Source organism: Halichoerus grypus, chromosome 8 (assembly GCF_964656455.1).
Source record: "Halichoerus grypus chromosome 8, mHalGry1.hap1.1, whole genome shotgun sequence".
Lineage (NCBI taxonomy): Eukaryota > Metazoa > Chordata > Mammalia > Carnivora > Phocidae > Halichoerus > Halichoerus grypus.
Window position 1 is genome coordinate 76,087,678 of NC_135719.1, and position 22,676 is coordinate 76,110,353.

General features: G+C 40.8%; 2 long non-coding RNA genes across 5 annotated transcripts in view; one reads left to right on the plus strand and one right to left on the minus strand.

Moving 5' to 3' along the window:
* LOC144378834 (uncharacterized) overlaps window positions 1–22,676 on the minus strand; it is a 101,439-nt gene that overhangs the window by 31,323 nt on the left and 47,440 nt on the right. The window lies entirely within an intron of this gene.
* Window positions 5,741–21,106, plus strand: LOC144378835 (uncharacterized). The gene is made up of 3 exons (XR_013440613.1): window positions 5,741–5,866; window positions 10,387–11,325; window positions 20,873–21,106. It is a non-coding gene; the product is annotated as an uncharacterized LOC144378835 (long non-coding RNA).

The following is a 22,676-nucleotide window of genomic DNA, read 5'->3' on the forward strand; positions in this document are numbered from 1 at the left end:
GCCTTTTATTTCCCTTTTCTGCCATATTAACCTATTGAGGGCCTCCGGCACAGTGTTGAGTAGAGGCCATCAGAATGAGTATCTTTGTTTCTTCCCAATCTTAGGGGCCAGGCTTTCAGTATTTCACTAGTCAGTGTTTGCTATAGGATTTGTGATGCTCTGTATCAGAGTTTAAGAGTTTCCTTCTATTCTAGTATGCCAAGTGGGTTTTTTTCCAACATGAATGAATGTTGAATTTTAACATTTTTTTCTGTATTCATCAAGATGATTATAAGCTTTTCTCCTTTATTAATGTGGTGAATTGCATCGATGTGCTTTCTATTGATTGTTTTTTTCTTCTGGTTATGGGCCAAAATTACTACGCTTTACATGTTTAGTAATTTTTATTGGATCCTGGAATTACAAATGCTATGCTGTTGAATATTTAGATTTTATTCTTTATTTTTTTTAAGATTTTATTTATTTTAGAGAGAGACAGTGCACATGTGTGCACAAGTAGAGGCAGGGTCCAAGAGGGAGGGAGAGGAAGAGAATCTCAAGCAGACTCTGCGCTGAGCATAGAGCCCACTGCAGGGCTTGATTTTGATCTCAAGAGCTGAAGATCATGACCTGAGCTGAAACCAAGAGTCAAGGTTGCTTAACCAACTGAGCCACCCAGACGCCCCTTGCTGTCTTCCTTTAAAAAGTGGTGAAATTTGCTTTGACATGCAGTTGTGGATTGTGTGGTCAATCTTTTTGGTGTTTGTGTTTAAGCTTTGTTGCACTGGTATTGAGTACCTTTAACTCTAGGGTTCATTTAGTTCAGTCAGTTGTGACCCTTCCTGCGGTCACTGCCCCAGGTGTTCAATGAGGTATCGTACTCGGGCTGGTAGAAGTTTAAACATTTCTTAGGCTTGTGCGAGCTCTGGAAATTGTTTAGCTTACAGCTTGCAGGCAGTTAGTCATTCTTCACTTGACCTCCTAGAGTTCGACCCTGTGCACGTGTAGACTTGAGGGGACCCCTCTTCAGAGTTCTCCAGTTCTCTGTATGCATAACTCTTCTTTTCTCATGTACTCCGCCCCACAAATTCTAGCCAGCTCAGCCTGCCCAGGTTTCTAGCTCCTAAATTCTGCTAGGAGAATTTAGGGGCTGCGAGGGGCTAGGGCTGAGGCTGCGAGGCTTCTACTTAGGTTCTTCTTCACTGTACTGCTGTTTGGAAATTGCCTCTGGGCAAAAGGCCAGGGCAGTCACCGGGCTCACCTTGTTTTGTTCCTTTCTCTGGGGGATCACAGACTATGCTGCCTATTGTTTACTGTCTGAAAATAGTTGCTTCCTATATTTTTTCCAGTTTTCTTGTTGATTATAGTGAGTTGATGAGTTACTATTTCATGAGCAGAAGCAGAAGTCCTTGGGGCGCCTGGGTGGCTCAGTTGGTTAAATGACTGCCTTCAGCTCAGGTCATGATCCTGGAGTCCCTGGATCGAGTCCCGCATCAGGCTCCCTGCTTGGCGGGGAGTCTGCTTCTCCCTCTGACCCTCCCCCCTCTCATGCTCTCTCTCTCTCATTCTCTTTCTCTCAAATAAATAAATAAAATCTTTAAAAAAAAAAAAAGTCCTCACATTGATAGGTTTTTCAAATATGAAAGCAACCTTACATTCCTAATTAAAAAAAATAACTGTCATATTAAGTTTGCTAATATTTTTATTAGGATTCTTATATTTATGAGAGAGATTGGTCTATAATTATTATGATGGAATCATTCTTGTCAAATTGGACATCAAGATTATGCTGGCCTCATAAATTGAGTTGAAAGTGTTTTCTTTTTCTATTCACTGGAAAAGATTTTCTAAAATTGGTATTCTTTTTTTCAAACTTTGGAACAATTCAGTGAAATCATCTAAGCCTAGGGATTTCTTTGTGGGAAGGTTTTTAATTTCAAATTTAATTTATTTAATAGTATAGAACTATTCTGTTTCTTGTTGTGTTGGTTTGGTAAATTGTGTTTTTCTATGAATGTGTTCAATTTATATTGCCAAAAGTAATGTATAATATCTTCATAGCAAAGCTTGAGCTATATCCCATACATCCCATATCATATTTTCAGTAACATCCAGTTCAAAATGCTTTTTTAATTTCCGTAGTAACTTCTTTTTAATCCATCTTTTTTTCATTTTTGTTGGAAATGTTTTAGAACTTAGTAGAGATGGTGGTTGTACAACATTGTGAACGCACTAAACATCACTGAATTTTTCACTTTAAATGGCTAACTTTATATTATGTGAATTTTACCTCAATTAAAAAAAAAAAACTTTTTAGGAAGTGGAATACTTCAGTTCCAAGCATTTGGGCATTTTTCTTATCTTTTTGTTATTGATTCTAGCTTTGTTTCACTGCAGTCAGAGAACATACTCTGTAGGATGATAATCTTTTCAATTTGTCGGGACTTTTGTGTACATGTTTCATGTGCACTTGAGAAGATTGACTATTCTACAGTAGTAAGGTACCATTTTACATAATATATATTAAATATGTATATAATTATATAATAATACATGTATTACATATATATTAGGTCAAGTTTGTTAATTATTTTTTTTAAATCCCTTATAGTCTCACTTTTTTGGGGGGGGTGTCTGCTTGTTCTATCAGTTACTGAGAAAGGTGTGTTTAAAAAAAAATTCCAGTGTGTTATTTCTTCTTCTAGTTTTATCAAATTTTACTTTGTGTAATTTGAGGCTATGTTATTAAAAGCACACAAACAGAATTATTATACCTTCCTGATAGATGAATTTTTTTATTATTTAGAAATGTCTAGATATTCTTCTTGCCTTAAAGTCTACCTTTTCTGACATTAGTATAGCTGTACCAGCTTTCTTTTAGTTGCTTTTTGCATGGCATATTTTTTTCCATTCTCTTACTCAAATTTTCTTTTTTTTTTTTTTTTTAAGATTTTATTTATTTATTTGTCAGAGAGAGAGAGAGAAAGCACAAGTAAGGGGGAGTGGCAGGCAGAGGGAGAAGCAGACTCTCCGCTGGGCAAGGAGCCTGATGTGGGACTTGATCCCAGGACCCTGGGATCATGACCTGAGCCAAAGGCATACGCTTAACCGACTCAGCCACCCAGGTGTCCCACTTACTCAAATTTCTATGTCCTTATGCTTAGGATGTTTCTGTCATAAGCAACATATTGTTGGGTGTGGAGTTTGATTTCCTACTTGTAAGCCAATACGTTGAAGCTGCAGAACTCCCGGCTGATACACGGAAGGCTGCATCACTCATGGCGCTGCAAGCAACATGGGCATCCGCAGGCTTGTTTGTGTCAGTTCCTCTTGCTCCCCAAGTCCCAGAGATGTGACGTGGAGGGCCCCGAGGGATGCCTGCATACTCAGTGGATTGTGTTATAGCAGAGGAACACTGGGGAATCCACCCCTCAGATAGCAAGCAGTAAGCCAGCTTGTTTATTGTCCCAGAGGGAGACTTGACCTCATCCATCAAGGTTGCTTGCTGCAAATTCAGCAACCTTGAGAAATGGCCTGAATAAAGAGCAGTCATGTATTCTTGGCTTGCCCAACAAGAGCATGTCTGTGATTGTGAACTCATTTCTTTCTCCTTAGCCTTCTGTCAATTCTTGCTTGATACATTTTGAGACTATGTTATTAAATATATACACATTTGTAATTATTACACCTTCCTGGTTCATGGGCCTTTTTATCATGAGGAAATGGTTCCTCTTCAACTTTAGTAATGCTTCTTGCCTTAAAGCCTACCTTGTCTTATATTAATATAATTGTACCAGTTTTCTTTTGGTTAGATTTTTCGTGCCATATCTTTTTCTATCCTCCTACTCAGTCTTTCTGCATGCTTATATTTAAGATTTCTCTTTTGTAAGCAACTCATGTAATTAGTGTAATGATTTTTGTCTTTTAACTAGAGGAGATCATTTTACTTTTATATAATTGCTGATATATTCAGGTTTATTTTAACCATTTAATTTTCCCTATGTTTTGTGTTCTTTTTTTCTCATCTTTCTTGACTTCCTTTGTATATATAAAGTATTTTTTATGGTTTTATTTTCCTCATTCTCTTAGTTTATTAGTAATACATTCTTTTACCAGTTATCCTAAAGATTATAAAAGACATTCTTTTTTTTTAAGGTTATTTATTTATTTATTTGAGAGAATGAGAGCACACTCAAGCAGAGGGAGGGGCAGAGGGAGAGGGACAAGCAGACTGAGCTGAGTGTGGAGCCTGACATGAGGCCCGATCCCAGGACCATGAGATCATGACCCAAGCCAAAACCAAGAGCTGGACACTTTAACTGAATGAGCCACCCAGGCACCCCACAAAAGACATTCTTGACTTATTACAGTCTACTAAGAATTAATACCTATTCCACTTCTCAGATGATGCTAAGACTTATAATACTAACTACATTAAATCATCCAGCTTTGTGTTATTGTTGTTATACATTTTATTTTTACATAAAATTTTGTAAAAATTTTTCTACGTTAGATTGCTTCCATCTAGCTGGGACCATACTTCCCCCAGACTGGCTTGCTGTCTCTGGGAAGGTCAGGCTATCTCTAACTCACCCTCAGTCCTAGGATGTAGTCCTCTAGAGGTCCCAGCTGAAGGCCTGGGATATTTTTTGAACCAGTCCTCTGTGGCCAGTCCTGAACTCAGTTTTTGTCTCCGTAGCGTTATGAAATGACCCAAAACTCTGCTTTGCTATTTCACCCATTTTCTGTTTGGCTTCCAAGCCTCTTGTCATGCATAACTTAATCAATAAATTACCTGAGGAAAATTGATGTTGATGGTGAGCTCCCATTTTTGCATTCCATTTTTCTCTAGGATCTTAATTCTAAGTCCTAATTCCCTTGGCAGCTCCAAACTTCAGTATTTATCTTCCCAGTCCCATTAAATTATTGCTGATTTCTCACTGTTTGCCCTGCGCCAAGAATTGCCAAATGCCCTATTTTGTTGCATTTGGACTGCTATGACAAAAATACCATGGACTGAGTGGCTTAAACGACAAACCTTTATTTCTCACAGTTCTGGGAGCTAGAGAGTCCAAGATCTCCATGCCAGCAGATTCGGGTCTGGTGAAGACCCACTTTGTTTCATAAAGTACAGTCTTTTCACTGTGACCTCACATTTTAGAAAGAGGGCAAGAATGTTTTCTGTGGTCCCTTTTGTAAGAGCACTAATCTCATGCATAAGGGCTCCACCTAATCACCTCCCACAGGCCCCACCTGCAAATACTGAGACATGGAGGGTTCAGATTTCAGCCTACGAATTTGGGAAGGACACAAACATTCAGTCCACTGCATGCCCCTAGGAGGAAAATACTGTGGAAAAAGTTAGGATTTCCTCCGTTAGCTTCCCTCCCCACAAGTCCTGAGTATCTCAGCAGGTTTCCAGGACCTTCTAACAGATTTTTTTTCTTTAATCTAGTTTTTAAGTGGTTCTCAGTGAGTATTGGTCAGGCTATAGCATCTGAGCTGGACTGGATCGCACTTGAGAAACACTGATTTAATGCCTTATTGTACCCGTTTTTGTCACATCTTATTTATTTTATTGAACTTTAACTTTTGAGTCAGTATCCCTCTAGCATAAGAAAAGAAACCAAAAAACACTATTTAACTTTAGCAGTCTCGGGAGTTGTATTGTTGCAGAAAAATTACCCTTAATCCTCAGCTTGGTCAGACCCTACCTCATTCCTGATACCACTTGGCTCTTCTTTTCATCTAGGAACCTCTAGACCCACCTGCAACATGGCCTTATCCCTGATCTCTGACCACTCCTGGGACTCATCAGCAGAAGGTGGAAAGCAGACACCTGAGGCTAGCCCTGTGACCCCCATCTTCAGGTCAGCCCTGCTGCCAGGTGGGCTTACAGCTTATGCAATAGACAGGAGCACTTGTGAGTTTTGGTGGGCTCAAAGCATATACAATTTTAAGAGCCATCTTTAAGGAAAAAGGATGCAAATTTATGAATACAAAATTAGGCATAAGGTCTTAGAAGGGGCCATCCAAAAGAAGAGTCTTAAAACCGAAACTTGATTAACTTCCCCCTAATTCTGCCTCCTTACCTGGAGTTCGGTTTTAATGAAAACAACCACTCCAGTGAGATCTGTTTCTTCCACACAAGGTTTGGGGGCCCTGCCATTGACTTGAGTTCTAATTCAACATCTGGCCTGACTACATCCTTAGAAGTGTCTGGCAGGAAGAAATGTTTTAAGGTTCTCTAGGAAGAGGGACCATGGAGCCAGGAGGAGGAGGCTCACAAATCAGTGAGAGACTCTGAAGATAGACTTTTAGATAAAATATTAAAGATGTTTACTGGGTATTTACTGTGGTTTTATATCCTCTCTCATTTGATTTTTCTTAATAACCCTAAAACATAGGTATTACTTTAAAATCCCCATTGTACATTTGAGAAAACTTCTCTAAGCCTTATTTATCCAAAGTCAGAAAATGTATAAGTGAGAGAACTGGGATTTGAACTTTGACTCCAAAGTGCATCATTCTCCAAACTGCTTCAAAATAGAACCATTTTGTTATATTGATCTACAAAGGCCTGGCTCCAAGGTGGGTTGTACTGTCTGTGATGATATTAGAAAACTTGCTTTATGGTACTGAGATCACCATAGGTCATACTTACACTGTTCTCCCTATTAGATGGAGATAATAAACTCTTTAGTCAGTGTTTTGCTTGTAACAGCCATTGAGCTCCTTACTTCAGGCATTCCCTTTTTTTTTTTGGTTCTGTCCCCATGGTTATGAGTGTATTTACACCATTCTTATTTAAACATTTTTTAGTTACTTGTAAATCCAGTGTCTGAGAACTCTCCATTGGCATTATTCCTAATTTGTACCATAGTATTTTTAATGGAGACTATCACAGGGATATGTGCTCATGATCATTTCATGATTTATTACCAGAAGAGTCAGAATTCCTCTAGCATAAGAAGAGAAACCAAACAAACACTATTTCACTTTAGCAGGCTCTGGAGTTGTACTGTTGCCTTTTGTCAGCTCTGCTTATGTAATACAGAGAAAGAGCACTTACCACTATTTAACAGACTTTTTCAGGAGGGCCTGGGTGTGCAGCACCCTGCCAAGTTTCCCATTAGTTATGGAGAAAAGCCATTTGTATTCTGAAATTGCAAATCAGCCAAGCAATCACCACACAGAAATAGCCCCCATGAAAATAAAGCAGTGCTATATTTGAAGCCTTAATCATGTATATTTATAGACCTGAGTTTAGTTCTATTTGGAAATTTTCACATTATACAGTAACATTGTGATTACCAACATGCTCAGAGGGGGAGGGGATGGGACGTTTGATCCATTTACATTTTCTGAGTAATGGAGAGTTAGTCACAAAGAATTTTTCTGTCCACCCTCTTTGCTAAATGCCTTTCAAAAATTGCTTTAGTCAGCTCATAAGGAGATGAGGAGCCCACCTATGAGATATCAGGAGTAGAAGGAATAGGGGAAGTGTGTTCTCACCAGATTTGTCAGCAATGCATAAAAATCCACCATTAGAGATTCAGTCTTATGGGTTAGGACCCTTTCCTACATTAAAATGAAAAGCATTTGGGTTGGCTACCATACTGTACATATTAGTGTCTTAGTACTCAGTATTGATAAGTTTATCAGGACATTTCCTGAGAAAAGATCTGAAAAGATGGTGAATACTTGACGGCCTTGGGTACCTGGGGTGAGAGAGCGGTTTCACCTGTTTCCCGAAGCTGCTCAGGGCCAGGTCTGGTGGTGACTATCTGCCCTTCTTTAGTGAATATGCGTCACTGATCTGTGATGACTCAGCATTTTGTTGGCCCCTCCAGACTCACATCAGCAGAATGACTCATCAGCTTTTTCACCCTCACACCTGCTTCTGTGACATTCACTGTCTCCCCATCTCTTAGTCACTCATGCTGGTGAGGGAAGAAGACATTTGGATCTCTGGAAGAAGAATATTCTAGGCAGAGGGAATGGCAGGGTGAGGGCCCTGACCCAGGACCTGGCCCAGGCTGTTGAAAGAGAATGGGAAAGCAGTAGAAGGAGAGGGAGGCTGGAGAGGAACCCATGTGGGCATGAGAAAACTTCGAGTTGGCTTTGACTTCTTTCTCTGCCTCTATCCCCTCATCTAGTCCTTCCCTAAGTGCTCTGACATATTTCTCACACTTGTGACCTCCTTTCCATTCCCAACCCTACTGTATGAGATTGATTCCTCCCAGACCCTCCCAACTCGTAGCTTTTCCCTCCCCAGATCTGTCCTCCACTTGCTGTTAGTTAGCCTTTTACGCCACAGGTGATTCCCCTCTTTGCCATCCTCCGTGGCACCTCGTTATCTATGCCAGCCCTATCCAATAGAACTATCTACAATGATGGAAATGTCCTATAATCTGTGCTAATGTCTATATGTGCATTTGAAGTGTGGTTAGTGAGATTGAGAAACTGAATTTCTAATTTTATTTAATTTTAGATAATGTAAATCACCATATGTAGCTAATGGCTACAGTATTGAACAGTGTGGCATTTGTATGGTTTTTGGTCTTTTGAGAAAGTCATATTTCCCTTTGGGAATCTAGTGAAAGCTTCATGTCCCTTTAATAGTTCAGTTACAATATTTTTCCTAGAATTCTAGTGGTTCATGATTCCACGGAGCCTGTCCATGTATTCCAAGTTAAGAGCTCCTGGCCTACAGGGTAAAGTCCAGGCCGATTTCTGGAACTAGGAAACAGAAGGCACATGGATAATGTCTTCCGTCTCAACCTAGATTGGACGGGTCAATTGTCTTGACTTCTGGAAGCAGACTAGTTGGAGGGATCAATGCTGATCAGGAAAAGAAGCCAGGGGTTTGTCTCAGAAGGGCAGTATTAGGTGTCAGGTGGCACAGCACTGGGAGCTGAGGAAAGCAGAAACGGATTAGAAATGCGGCGCCAGCTGGGACAAGGCAACATGGTCTACACTGGAGGTCATGAGTGAAGTGAGGCGCTGGTCCCAGTGCTGGGACACACTAATCCACTTAGAAGGGACTATAGCCCCATCCATGTGCTCAGTGCCACCATCACACTGGGCCACTCTGTCACAGTTTCCCAAATACGGCATGCTTCCACACCTTTGCCAACATGGCCTTTGCTAAAATGCTCTTTCTTTCCTGTGGAACTGGCAAACTTCTTATTCTACAAGGTCAAGTTCATCTCCTTTGCGATGCTTCCTGTCTTCCTTATGAAATCAGTCACTCTTCAGCCAGGCCCTTGCCAGCCCTCTCCCAGCCTCCTAGCACCCAGTGTGGATTAGTACTTTTGGGGTCGGACAGACCTAAATTACAAGTTGCTACAGGAGCTCTGCCACTTGCTAAGTCGGTGCCCCTGAACCAGATTGCATTAGCCTTCTCATCTGCGTCATTGGGGTAATAAGACCTTTCTTGAAGAGTTGTTACGAGAATTAAATACGTCGCAATATGGGAACTGACCAGTATAATGCCAGACACAGAGTGGGAACTCAGTAAACAGTACGGTATTGTCATCTCTCTGAATGGCAGCATCACCACATGACATTACCATGGCTTGCCTATGGATGTATTTCTCTCCCACAGTAGATTGGATTCCAGCATGGCTTTCCTGTTCCCAGAAGTTTAGAAGCCACCTGATACGAGAAGGAGCATGTGACTTGATTTGCTAGTCAGAAAAGTTCCAGGCATCATTTATTTGGCTAAAAATCATTAGGATGCCCTAACTGTATACCACATGCTTCCATCAGACAGATTAATAGTATAATAAATATGTACCATCGAAACCTGCTTTATTGCTTGGTTTAAAATGTTCGAAAAGAGGGCACCTGTGTGGCCCAGTCAGTTAAGTGTCCACCTTTGGCTCAGGTCATGATCCCGGGGCCCTGGGTTTGAGCCCCACATTGGGCTCCCTGTTCAGCAGGGAGTCTGCTTCTCCGTCTCCCTCTGCCCCTCCTCCAACTTGTGCATGCTCACTCGCTCTCTCAAATAAATAAATAAAATCTTTAAAATAAAATGTTCACAAAGATCTGGTCAAGAATGTTCCTTTCTCACCCTGGTATTGTTGGAATGCTGTGCTTTGGGCATACCTTGGTTCGGCAGACTGATGTCAGAGACAGTGCATGAGATGGAGCTGCTGTTGCCGGCTCTGTCCCTGTAAGAGGAGGCAGAAAGACGTAGAGCAGGCATAAACTGAGTGGGGAGAAGACCTGAGAAAATGATGATGATGAAGGTATTTACTGAGCGCTTATGCCTCAGACACTGTGGTATGTGTTTTACATAAATGATTAAATGTGATTCTCATAATGACCCTATGGTCCTATATTTTCTGTTTTTTTAGATGAAGAAATTGAAGCTTACACCCTATATTTTCTGTTTTGTAGATGAAGAAATTGAAGCACATCCTTGCGGTACCTGGGTGGCTCAGTTGGTCAAGCATCGGCTCTTGGTTTCGGCTCTTGGTTTCGACCCCATGATCCTGGGGTCATGAGATGCAGCCCCGCATGAGGCGCCACACTGCACATGGAGTCTGCTTAAGATGCTCTCTCTCCCTCTCCCTCTGCCCCCCACCCCCTGCCTGCACGCTCTCTCTTTAAAAAACAACAACAAATAAAGCGCATCCAAAGTTTATACGGCCAGTAAGAGCCAGGATTTGAAGCAGGGTATTTGAGTACAGAGCATGTGCCTGTGACGGTTCGTGCATGGAGGTGCTGCCCAGAAGGGGGGACCCAGATTTCGGGAAAGGGGAGGGACTGGCTGGTGTGTGCAGTTCGGTGCCACTGGAAGCAAGATGGAGGCACTGGGGATATGGAGAGGCACCTGCTGAGAAATCCGTTTTTATCTATTCCTGAAGTACATGTAGTACGCAAGCTAGCTCTCTCTGGTCTCTTAAATGAGTAAAAGCCCCACTCTACTTTCTGAATGTATTTCTAGGGGGTGGTGGTATGTTGACAAATCCTTATGTGTTGCTGCTGGACAAACCGTGTCTATCCTTTGCCAATACTATCAGCAACATCACAGATGGACCAAATGTATTAAAGTAGCGTTCGTTCCTCAACCCCACATTGGCTGCTCTTAGGTTGTGATTGCTTTTATTAGTGAAACACATAATGGGTTCACTCATATCACCTCTGAAGGAAAAAACCACAGCTCCTCCTCAATTTTTTTGTCTTTTTTTCAGAAATGACTAGAGACTGGGCTTCAAAAAAGGTTGAATGACTGCCGGGTGCTGACTCCTCACCCAGCTGCCACAGACCCAGCCAAGAGGGGGGCCTCCAGCATCTGCCCAGTAGCCGTCTCCTGCTAAGGTGGTGCCCGCTGGGGTAAGGCTGCTCAATTACCTCTCTTCTGCTTGTGGTTCATGGCCCACGGTCTTTCCTGGGTCCCGTTCTGCTCATTTTCAGTCTTCGCTGTGATCTCCCAATGTCAGAGGTCTTGAACTTCTCACTGCCCTCCCCAGATCTGTCCCAGTCCCCTTGTCCTTACTGGCCTGTTTCTTCCTCCCCCTGAGCCCAGATGCCTCCATTCCTGCATGGGTCAGGGAGCCATTACTCACCTCCCTTTTTTCTCCCCACTCCCGCTCTGGCCCAACTGAAATGTTTTCTCCCTCCTTCACCTGCTGTGATAGAGATGGCCTCCAGTGGGATGTCACAAAGCACAAATCTAAATCCCAGCAGCCTTGATTTAGCCAGACCTTTAAGGCCATTCCAGCTCTGAGCCACTGTGATTAAACCCTGCCTGGAGCTTTGAACAAGGAAGACCTTTGCCATCATGGACTAACTAAAACATCTAAAATTTGACCAGTGGGAGAAAAGAGGCACACATATTGACAGGTGTTCACATGGGGAGAGGAGCTGAGAGAGCTCATCCGCTAAGGTCACTGGCTTGCCATGTGGGCCGAGCTTTGCTAGGATGTTACCGCCTGCATTTCTTTTCAAGCCTGGGAAGCTAGCACAGCCCCATTTAACAAGTCAGCAGGGGCATTTTACTGATCATGTGCTCACTTGTTTGGAGCACCTGAAGGATGCCAGCCATCCTGCAACTTTGTATGTAGCTCGGGGCAGGCACCAGTCATTACCTAGTAAGCTCCAAACACTCACTCACTTGAATGCAGCGATATGCAGAAGAATATCTTCAAGGTGGGGAATTTACAGTTGGGTATCTTAGCTTCTCTGCAGGCATTTTTTTAAAGGTTTTGTTTATTTATTTTAGAGAGAGAGTGTGTGTGGGGAGAGGGGCAAAGAGGGAGGGAGAGGGGAAGGGAGAGAATCCCAAGTAGACCCTGTGCTGAGCGCTGAGCATGGAGCCCTCACAGGGCTGGAGCCCATGACCATGATATCATGACCTGAGCAGGAACCAAGAGTCAGATGCTAAACCAACTAAACCACCCAGGCACTCCGTCTGCATAGGCATCTTTTAAAAAAAAATCATTCATTCATTAATTCCTATATCTGGAGAGCCAAAGAAATGCCGTAACATTTCTAGGCCACTATCCTCACCACCATCTTTAGAAAGGGTGAAAGGAAACCAGTCTAGGGTCCCTCTCACAGCCTCCCACTGCTCCAGGCTCCTTGCAGTGCATGTAACCCATAAAATTTTGTAAGAAAATTAATTAAATAGAAGTTCTGTGCAGTTGTTGATTGGAGGAGGCATAAAGGTCCTGCACAAAAGCTTGTTCAAGCAGTAAGATATTTTTTAAAATATATTTATTCATTTATTTGAGAGAGAGAAGCACAAGTGGGGGGCAGAGGCAGAGGGAGAAGCAGACTCCCCACTGAGCAGGGACTCCGACGTGGGGCTCTATTCCATGACCCCAGGATCATGACCTGAGCTGAAGGCAGATGCTTAGCCGAATGAGCCCCACAGGTGCCCCCACAGTAAGCTATTTTATAAGGAAATTAGATAGCAAAGTCTTTCCATATCTTTGTCCCAGGAAAACAGAATGAAACCTACCTCATCCCCAGCTCCAGAGAAGAAGACCCAGCAAACCTGTGTTAGAAACATAAAACTGCAGAATTTCTCAGGTTAGCAAAATAACAAAGGCTCCATGTTTGAAGGTGATCTATAAATAAGTGCATCCTGCAAAGACCAAATCTTGAAACTATGATCTTTGAAGAGAAAGTCAACATTTGCACACAGATCTATACCTGTGTGACAGAAATTACTTGCACCATAAAGATAGGACAAATACAGAGGCTCTTATCCATCCACACTGGTTAAGGGTTCTAACAGCTTCTTAATGAGGTGGAACAGGAGATTGATACTAGAATCCTCTGTATTCCCTTTACAGTATAGCAGAGTGTAAGATTGCCATTCTCAAAAAAAAAAAAAAACCCTTCGTCATTATTAAATTTTGTTGGAGTTAAGCAACCCCATTGGGCGTAGTTATGTGTAGAAACATGGATCTTCCTGTGCCATTTTTAAGAAGCCATACATAAAAGAATACATACATTATGATTCCATTTATGTAAAATTCAAGAACGTGGTGATAGGAATCTGTGGTAATTGGAATCAGAATAATTGCCTGTGGATGTAGAGATTGCCTGGAAGGGGGCTAAGGGAACGTTCTGGGATGGAGATGTTCTATCTCTTGATTGGTTACATGGATATATACATTTTTTAAACTCATCAAATTACACACTTAAAATATGTGCACATCAGATTTATAATTTTAAGATAAGATTTATGGAAATTTAAGTCAACATAAAAGGAAAAATTACTCAAGCTCTTAGGTTACTGCAATGGATAGCTATTTTCTAAAATAGCCCCTTTATCAGAGCACATTCTTTTTTTATATATATATTAATTCCAGTGTAGTTAACATACAGTGTTATATTCATTTCAGGTGTACAATATAGTGATTCGACAGTTCCATATATTACTCAGTGTTCGTCAAGATAAATGTACTCTTAATCCCCATCACCTATTTCACCCGTCCTCCCACCCACCTCTTCTCTGGTAATCATCTCTTTGTTCTCTACAGTTAAGAATCTGTTTGGGGTTTTTTTCTCTCTCTCTTTTTTCCCCTTGTTCATTTGTTTTGTTTCTTAAATTCCACAGAGGAGTAAAATCATATGGTATTTGTCTTTCTCTGACTGACTTATTTCACTTAGCATTATACTCTGTAGATTCACCCACGTTGTTGCAAATGGCAGGATTTCATTCTTTTATTCCATATATATATATATATGGGATATATATATATATATATATACCATATCTTCTTTATCCATTCATCTATTGATGGACACTTAGGTCGCTTCCATTTCTTGGCTATTGCAAATAATGCTGCAATAAAGATAGGGACGCATGTATCCCTTTGAATTCGTGTTTTTGTATTTTGGGGGCAAATACCCAATTGTGCAATTACTGGATCATAGTTCTATTTTTAATTTTTTGAAGAACCTCCATATTGTCTTCCAGAGTGGCTGCACCAGTTTGCATTCCCACCAACAGTTCACGAGAGTTCCCCTTTCTCCACATCCTCGCCAACACTTGTGGTTTCTTATATTTTTGATTTTAGCCATTCTGACAGGTGTGAGGTGGTATCTCATCACGGTTTTGATTTGCATTTCCCTGATGATTAGTGATGTTGAGCATCTTTTCATGTGTCTGTTAGCCATCTGGATGTCTTCTTTGGAGAAATGTCTGCTCATGTCTTCTGCCCATTTTTAATTGGATTATTTGTATCAGAGCACACATTCTTACCTCTCAGGTTTTCAGTTCCCTCTTCATTATTAGCATCTAAGGATTTCTGTTTCTTACAGAGACTTCTATACACTTACAAAAAAATACTGTTTTATTTTATCTGACATTTCTAGTTGTTTGTCATGGGATAGTTTAAGATTATCCTGGTACATTATCTCCTAGAGCCTGATATCTTTACTTTCTCTAATGACTTTTTCTTTTTTTTTTTAACTTTTTTATTGTTGTGTTAATCACCATACATTACATCATTAGTTTTTGATGTAGTGTTCCATGATTCATTGTTTGTGCATAACACCCAGTGCTCCATGCAGAACGTATCCTCTTTAATACCCATCACCAGGCTAACCCATCCTCCCACCCCCCTCCCCTCTAGAACCCTCAGTTTGTTTTCCAGAGTCCATCACCTCTCATGGTTCGTCTCCCCCTCCGATTCCCCCCCTTCACTCTAATGACTTTTTCTATATAATTTTTTGCCTTGCATTTGAAATATATGTATATATGTGTACATGTATGTGAAAAGTTTATCTTTTCTTCAGTAGCTTTGAGATTCTTACCTGGGGTTAAACCTGTGCCCTAAAGTTTTAACCATTGTCCAAAATCTGTTAGGATCAGCCAGGGTATATATTAGGGATACCTAAAGTCAGTTAGCTATTATCAATAGTGTCTGTCTGAAACCTATACCTGACTGTTGCTAACTGAGCAGCATGCTGCCCAGTAAAGCATTGAAAAAGAAAACAGGAAACACCGTCATGAAAAACCAACATGTCCTTTGGGAAGGTAACAGATGGCTATGTCATCTTCCGTTCTTGTTTATCTGTTATCCTTTGCCTTATATTTTCCTCCTGTGGCTAGGAGCCATGTTTAAATTTCCCCTCAAAATGTCACATATAACCTCTTTACTTTATTTAGAGTTTTAGAAAGTGATTGGCCCTAAATAATTAAAATTATATAAATCAACATAGAAATAATGCAGTTTCATTTGTGATATGATTTAAGTGCCTCTAAACACAATGAAAATCAATGTTAAGATCATTCTCTACTGGGACGCCTAGGTGGCTCAGTTGGTTAAGCGTCTGCTTTCAGCTCAGGTCATGATCCCAGAGTCTTGAGATTAGGTCCCACATCAGGCTCCCTGCTCAGTGTGAAGTCCACTTCTGCCTGTCACTCCCCCTGCTTGTGCTCTCTCTCTCTGACAAATAAATAAATTTTTTTTTAAAAAAAAGATCATTCTTTATTATTTATATTCAGTCATTGTGTGCACATGTGATATTTAGAAGTTCTTCACATACTTCGGGAATTTCCCGACTGCTGTAAATTTAAACTCCCCACAATATGTCACACTGAAATCATCGTTTGCACTGTAATATTTAAAGCATGGAAAATGGCACCCAAACTGTGGAATTGCATCACTATGTGAGAAGTGTGTTTCTACTGATGGCATGTGTATGGCATGTGTTAGTCGGGATGTGAGATTGAAATATATTTACTGTGATGTTGGAGGTTTTCCCACATAGGTGATGTGTGTGTTCGTGTGTGTGTATGTGTGTGAGTGAGAGAGAGAGAGAAAGAGATGAACATATATATAGGTATGCTTAGGAGAAAAAAATGTATTATATATGTATGTAAAGGCATGTTTATGAGAATATTATATTACCTGGATTCTAAGGTATACCTTTCTCTCTATTTTAACATTTATAACCATGTATACATTTTATAGAGTGGTTTCTTTTTCCCCAAATATCTGTTACTTAATCAATGGTGCGTTTCATGGTCAATAGCTTCCCAGTCATGGAAGTACTGTGTGCACACACAGAAAACTGAGAATTTGGTGGAGAGGGTAACATCTTAGTGTGCATTTCATCAGATACCCAGATGCTCATATACTAACAAGCAGGGAATTATTCACAAAATCAACATTTTCTGTTTGTCAGGATGTGCTTTCTGGGTACTGCTTCAAACATGTTTTTTAGATAACTTAAGCCACCCAAAAACACATTGGAGAAATATCTATTTTAATTTTAAAAAGTTGAACTGTTTTGGCCAAAGTTTCAAAGAATTTGTGCTAAATGAACAAAAATGTAGCCATTTTTATGGCATTCTATGATATATAGATCAGAGGCCTCTAAGAGAAACATTTATAGGTAATACATTTTAAAACTTGGGAAACTTGGAAAATAAATTTTCCATCTTCTCTTCAGCCTGTTTTATAGTAACAAGCACAGTTCTTAGGCATAGTTAACATCCCAATATTTATTTAATGACTGCAAATATTTACTTGGCAAACTGTATTTACCTGTTTAAAAAAAGAGAATAATTTTGATCTTTCGGTGAAAAAAAAAAAGACTCAGTCTGCAATGTTAATAATTTGCTTGGTGCAGATATGATCTGAGATGCTTTTTATATCTTCTCTTCATTAAAGTGCAGTTACAGGTGAAATTCTGGAATTCATGCATGCTGAGAGATGCTTTTGGATGACCTAAGACTTGGCCCCTGATCTTGAGATTAATTTCTTCCCATCCAGCTAAAGGACTGATTACTGAGCTACTGAAATCATGAGCAACATTGTTTTTTAAATACAAGCTTCATAAGTTGATTCAGTAAAGTGATAATAGGACAACAGAAAATAAAAGTTGATTAAAATGAAGTGTGGACAGTTTGAAAACATTAGCTCTAAGTGGGAAATATAACTTGTAGAATGTAGGTGATGGATTTTCTTATTTCAATGTTTGCACTAACTGCCTAAATATCTACTAAAATTAGCATTTCAGAAATAGGACCATATGCTAAAATAACATAACTTTAGACCTCACTGCTTTATATGTAAACGTAAGGACATTTTTTAGCTATAATGCTCAATAGAAGAAAAAAATGGCCTGTTAAATCTCTAACAGTGATCTAACTGATTTTTATAAGACTATTACAGAAAAACTCTACCTAGATCCAACTTTCTAGTCTGTTGCTTGCAAATCTGTGCATTCTCCAGTTCAATTCAATTCAATTCATTCAGTTCCTCCCATATTTTCAAAACTTTCTAATAAGAAGATAACTATTAGCTTTGATTCCTCCCCCTTTCCACACAATCTTTGGGTTTTGTAGTTTTATTATATTAGCAAAGCAAGTGAAAATGCATCTGATTTACTACTTTGAAAAGAATTTGATTTCTAGCAGATATTTCATAGTTACATCTTTTACTAGAATTGGTCTTTTTGCCAGTTTTATAACCTATATTACAAAAATATTACCTTTATGTTTAATCCGGCTTGGTGGTCTATAGCATGTCCTGCAGAAACAGCATGTGTCTTTCTCTTTCCTTTTACCCCTATAGCCAAATTTTCTCTCCTGTATGACTATTCACATTACTATGCATTTCCATACAACTTAAATAATTTTTAAATGCAGTTCTATACAACTCAACAGCAAAATAAACAAACGACAACAAAAAACAAATCTAATTAAAAATTAGGGAGAGGAGGGGTGCCTGAGTGGCTCAGTCGGTTGAGTGTCTCTGACTCTTGATTTTGGCTCAGGTCATGATCTCAGGGTCCTATAGCTTGTGCTGAGCTTGTGCTGAGCTTATCACATCGTGTGGGAATATCTTTTCCTATTTTAGACTAAATGTGCACTTCTTTGTTCTGCTTAAGTCTGTGTGTCATACAGCACCTGGTCAACCCCACTATTCTATCCATTGCTGGTGGGAGGGAATCGGGTCCTTGTCTCGCAGCAGGAGAAGGATGCCTGCAGACCATCCCCTGCATCAGCTGCAGGATGAGATCTGCTGGCCATGAGGGACCAGTACCCACAACTGAAGCTGATCTTGCTCTGTCTCTTCTCTGTGGGAATAATGCATTGTTCTATCCAGTGCCTGTGTGAGTTGCATCTTTCTTGGAGACCTTCAGCCATGGAGTGTGTTGATATCTTGAACTTTTGCTCCTGGAGGAGTGGGAAGCCTCACCTGGAAGTGATAAGAGGTGTCACTTGCTCAATAGTTGTCATTAGGGAAATCTGGCTGTGGAAAGAGGAGACCCAGGCTTGAGAATAGGACTCAAGAGGAGGATTTAAACCTTTGTTTCTAGAATACTAGCAGATGCACAGTAGATAGATAAATGAATGGGAGGACTCAGGAGAAAAAGTACAACATTATCCAGCAACTTATGAGGATAAAAACCAGTTGTGGATCTGGGCGATAAGGTCCCAAGAATCAAGCCAGGATCTGGGCAATAAGGTCCCAAGAATCAAGCCAGAACCCAGGCACTATTAATAGAACAAGAATATGAGGTCCTGCTTGATGTTGAGCTACTCTAAATTCCTCATGATTAAAAAATAAGTGGGCCCTAAACCACTTTATCTGAGACTGTGGCTGCCTGGCAAGCAAGGTCACAAGCCACGAAGCCTCCCCGAGGGCCAGTGCCCTCCTGACTGTAGGAGACTGTTGCAATTAGTTTGTTCATGCTATTCCCTTTTTTACAAAGAAACAATTTTAGACAGGCAAAATCACCTCCCTGAACTTGCATATTTAATAAAAGGTGAAAGTGGAATTTGAGCTCAGGCAGGACCTTGTCACCCAATGTCTGGACTCTTAATTCTATGCTCCCTCATATGACGAAGCTGAGATGGTTTGGGTCTATATGATATTACAGGACAGAGGAAAAAGAAGGTTGCAACATAGAGAAAGGTGCATCACTTAGTCAAGGAAGGACTTAGAGAGGAATAGGGAAGATGAGACACCAGAAGACACTAGTTGATACTTGTGAATGTCGTTTCCCTGGGGTGACCTATGTGACTTGGAGAAGAGGGAAAGAGAGAGAAAAGTCATGACGTCTATTCTTGAAGTCTCAAGAGAGGGTGTAAATAGACATTATGTGCATGAGAACACAAATGGAAAAACGATACCACATAAAGAGACCCAATTAAAAATGCACATGTGTTAAGTGCACTGCTGAAACTAGATTGGGGACCTGGAGGCAGGGAGTGTTAGCCTGGGAAGTGAGGATGAGCTGGGAAGGGAAGTGAGTTGCTGGGAAAGAAAGGGTGGGCAGGAGAGATGCTTTGAAGATGACCATGTGAAGAGCAGAGGATACTGACTTTGCCAGGATGGGATGCAGTTGAGAACTGAGTCAAGATATGGCAAAAGATGAGGGCAGTGGGGTCGCAGACCTGAGAGGCTGGGAGAGCCCACTGGAGTCCTCAGAACTGTTGAGTGCAGATGAAAAGCCCTGCCCAACAGGCAGAGAATCAAGACTCCTCTTGGGGTGAGCAACCGCGTTCTCCAACCAGAGTTGGGAATGGCCTTAGAGGGTATCAAGTCTGATCTCAAAGTGTAGTCGTTGGACTAGCAGCACACACATGGTCTCTGAACTTGTTAAAAATTCACTCTCAGAGCCCACCTCACTCCTGAATTCTGATCTGCATTTTAACAAGATACCCAGGTATTTGCATACACACTGATGTTTATCAAGCACTGAAGGGGAATGCATAAGAGAGGGGAGTTGCCTCTTGTCAAGCATGCAAAAGAACTATGCCCAGGAACCAGGAATGCTAAGAAACCAGAATTTTGTTGAAGATGGAAGAGGCTTTTTGATGCTTGTTGTGCTTCCCTAAGTCTTGCTAGAATATGGAACTTCATGAGAGGTGAGCCCTAACACGTGGAACAGGAGAATATGTGGTTTAGCAGCCCATAGGTCTAAGGTGAGTGATTTAAGGACACTCAGACAGCTAGCTGATCCTGGCTGTTGTCACCCTATTATCAAGCACAAAATCCCTACAAAAGCCAGAGAGTAGAGGCCCACAGGAAGAGCTGTGTGAAGAAAAAGAAGCACAGCACAACTCAGGGAGCCCACAGAGCTAGAACCGGCTCCCAGACTCTCGGGTTGGCTGTTAAATATTTCAAGCTGGTGGTAGCTTGAAATTGGCCATGGTGGGAGTATTTATACTACAGGAGTCTACAAACACTACAAATTCATTGTGAGAGAGTAGATAAGTCAAAGAAGAAAACCCTGGAGTTAGTATGTGTCAAGTATAGAAGGAGAAATTCAGGAAAGGAAAAGACAAGTGAAGTCCTAAAAAAATGATGCTAGAAAACGTTGCCAGAGATATCCCATTTCAAACTCCTGGTAGTGACCAGGATTCATCCTACACCTCCATTTCTAAAATTCCTTTTCACAGCTCTGTCTCAAGAGTGGAAGTTTAAAAAAAAAAAAAAAGAGTGGAAGTTCACTGAAGGTTCAAAAAGGATGGAAAAGGTGTGAAATAATGTGGAGAATAAAATTCTGAACGGACTAGAGAAACATAGGAAGATGACTGGGAGCTGTTGCTCCATGGGGTAAGATGTCTCTGTAAGTTTTCATTTGCTGGGATATAAGCCTAGACAATGTGGATGATGGGTTCATCCAGGGTGGGGGCTTTTTCTGAATCACATGGATATTGCATTTAATAATCATAATGATAGCGGCGCCTGGGTGGCTCAGTCCATGAGGTGTCTGACTCTTGATTTCAGCTCAAAGTCATGACCTTGGGGTCCTGAGATCGAGCCCCACATCAGGCTCCGTGCTCAGTGCAGATCCTGCTTACTTGTCCCCCTCCTTCCCCCTGCTTGCTCTTGCTCTCTTTCAAATAAACAAATAAAATCTTTAAAAATAATAATGATAGTTCTGGTGGCTTAGATTTACCCTTATACTTTTGGTATTATCATTACCTCTGGTTGAAAAACAAGTTTCTGATAAAGAAGTGTACCATTGGACTGCATCTCTTTCCTTTTAATTAAACTGTTAAGTGTATTTAATAATACATGTATTTAATATCCCTGAATGTCTCTGCTTCAGCCAGGCTACTTTCATTAGCTTCCATTAAAAGCATCTTGACCTTTCACAACTCTGTGGCTTTGCTTTTTCTGTGCCTCTTGTTTGGGATGCCATTCTCTTTCCTGTCCTCCTGGTGCACTCTACTCAGACCTTAAGACCAAATACTACCTCTTCTAGGAAGCCTTCCCTGATCACTCCAGCCTGTCGTAACATCTTTCACCATTCAACACAGACTGGACAAAGTCCTTGGGGATTGTGTTTTATACTTTCTTCAAATGAATATTAGGAGGTGCAGAGTTCTTGCTATGGCGACAGGACAGTTAACAGTCACTTGCATAAAGACACTTGATAAGAATAATACATGTTTTTCCCCTTTGTAAATTTCCTCTCCACTGTCAAATTCCTCAGTAGTCTTCCAAGTATGCCTCTCCTGTGCTAGCTTGCACTCTTCTCTGCCGCTTTGTTCTAAAACTAGACATTGAGAAATAACAATGGTACCAGAGCCCCTTCTTTCATCAGGCCTCCAGCTCAAGCCAGCCGAAAGGACCGACTGGCTTTGGTTCCAATCTAAATCTTTGCTTTGGATGATCAAATTGCAGAAAACCTAATTTAAGTAACTGAGAATAAGGTGCGTTAATAACACAATAAGCTTACCCTTACTGGGGTAGAGGGAAAAATAAATATCTTGATAATCCCAAAGGAGTCTCTAATTAGCTGAACAGATCTGGGGAGAAGGGAGCAGCACAAATATTCACAGCGACCTTCCCTGCCACTCCAGGACACTCCAGGACACTCCAGGACCTACGGCAGCACAGGGTAGCAGGCTGTCCCGATCATGTGGGCTTTTTCCTTGAAGGGAGGATTTTTTTTTTTTTAACCTCCCGGTGCCTCACAAAATGTTCACACTCTATCCTATCACACATGGACGTGATCAGATCTCTGGAAAGAGCCTCTAATTATAAGCATGGTGTTTATTTTCCTGGCCTTGTGTCATCTGGCTTTCTTTTCATTTACATGAAATATGAGACATCAGTTTTGAAGACTTGCTGACACTTTAATGAAAAGAAGTTTGGTTGTGAGTTGGTTGCTCTTTATCCCTGTTTCCATGTATTTTCTAAATCAAGTATCTCAAATTCACTTGGGTAGGTGAGACTCACATCCTATTTTCT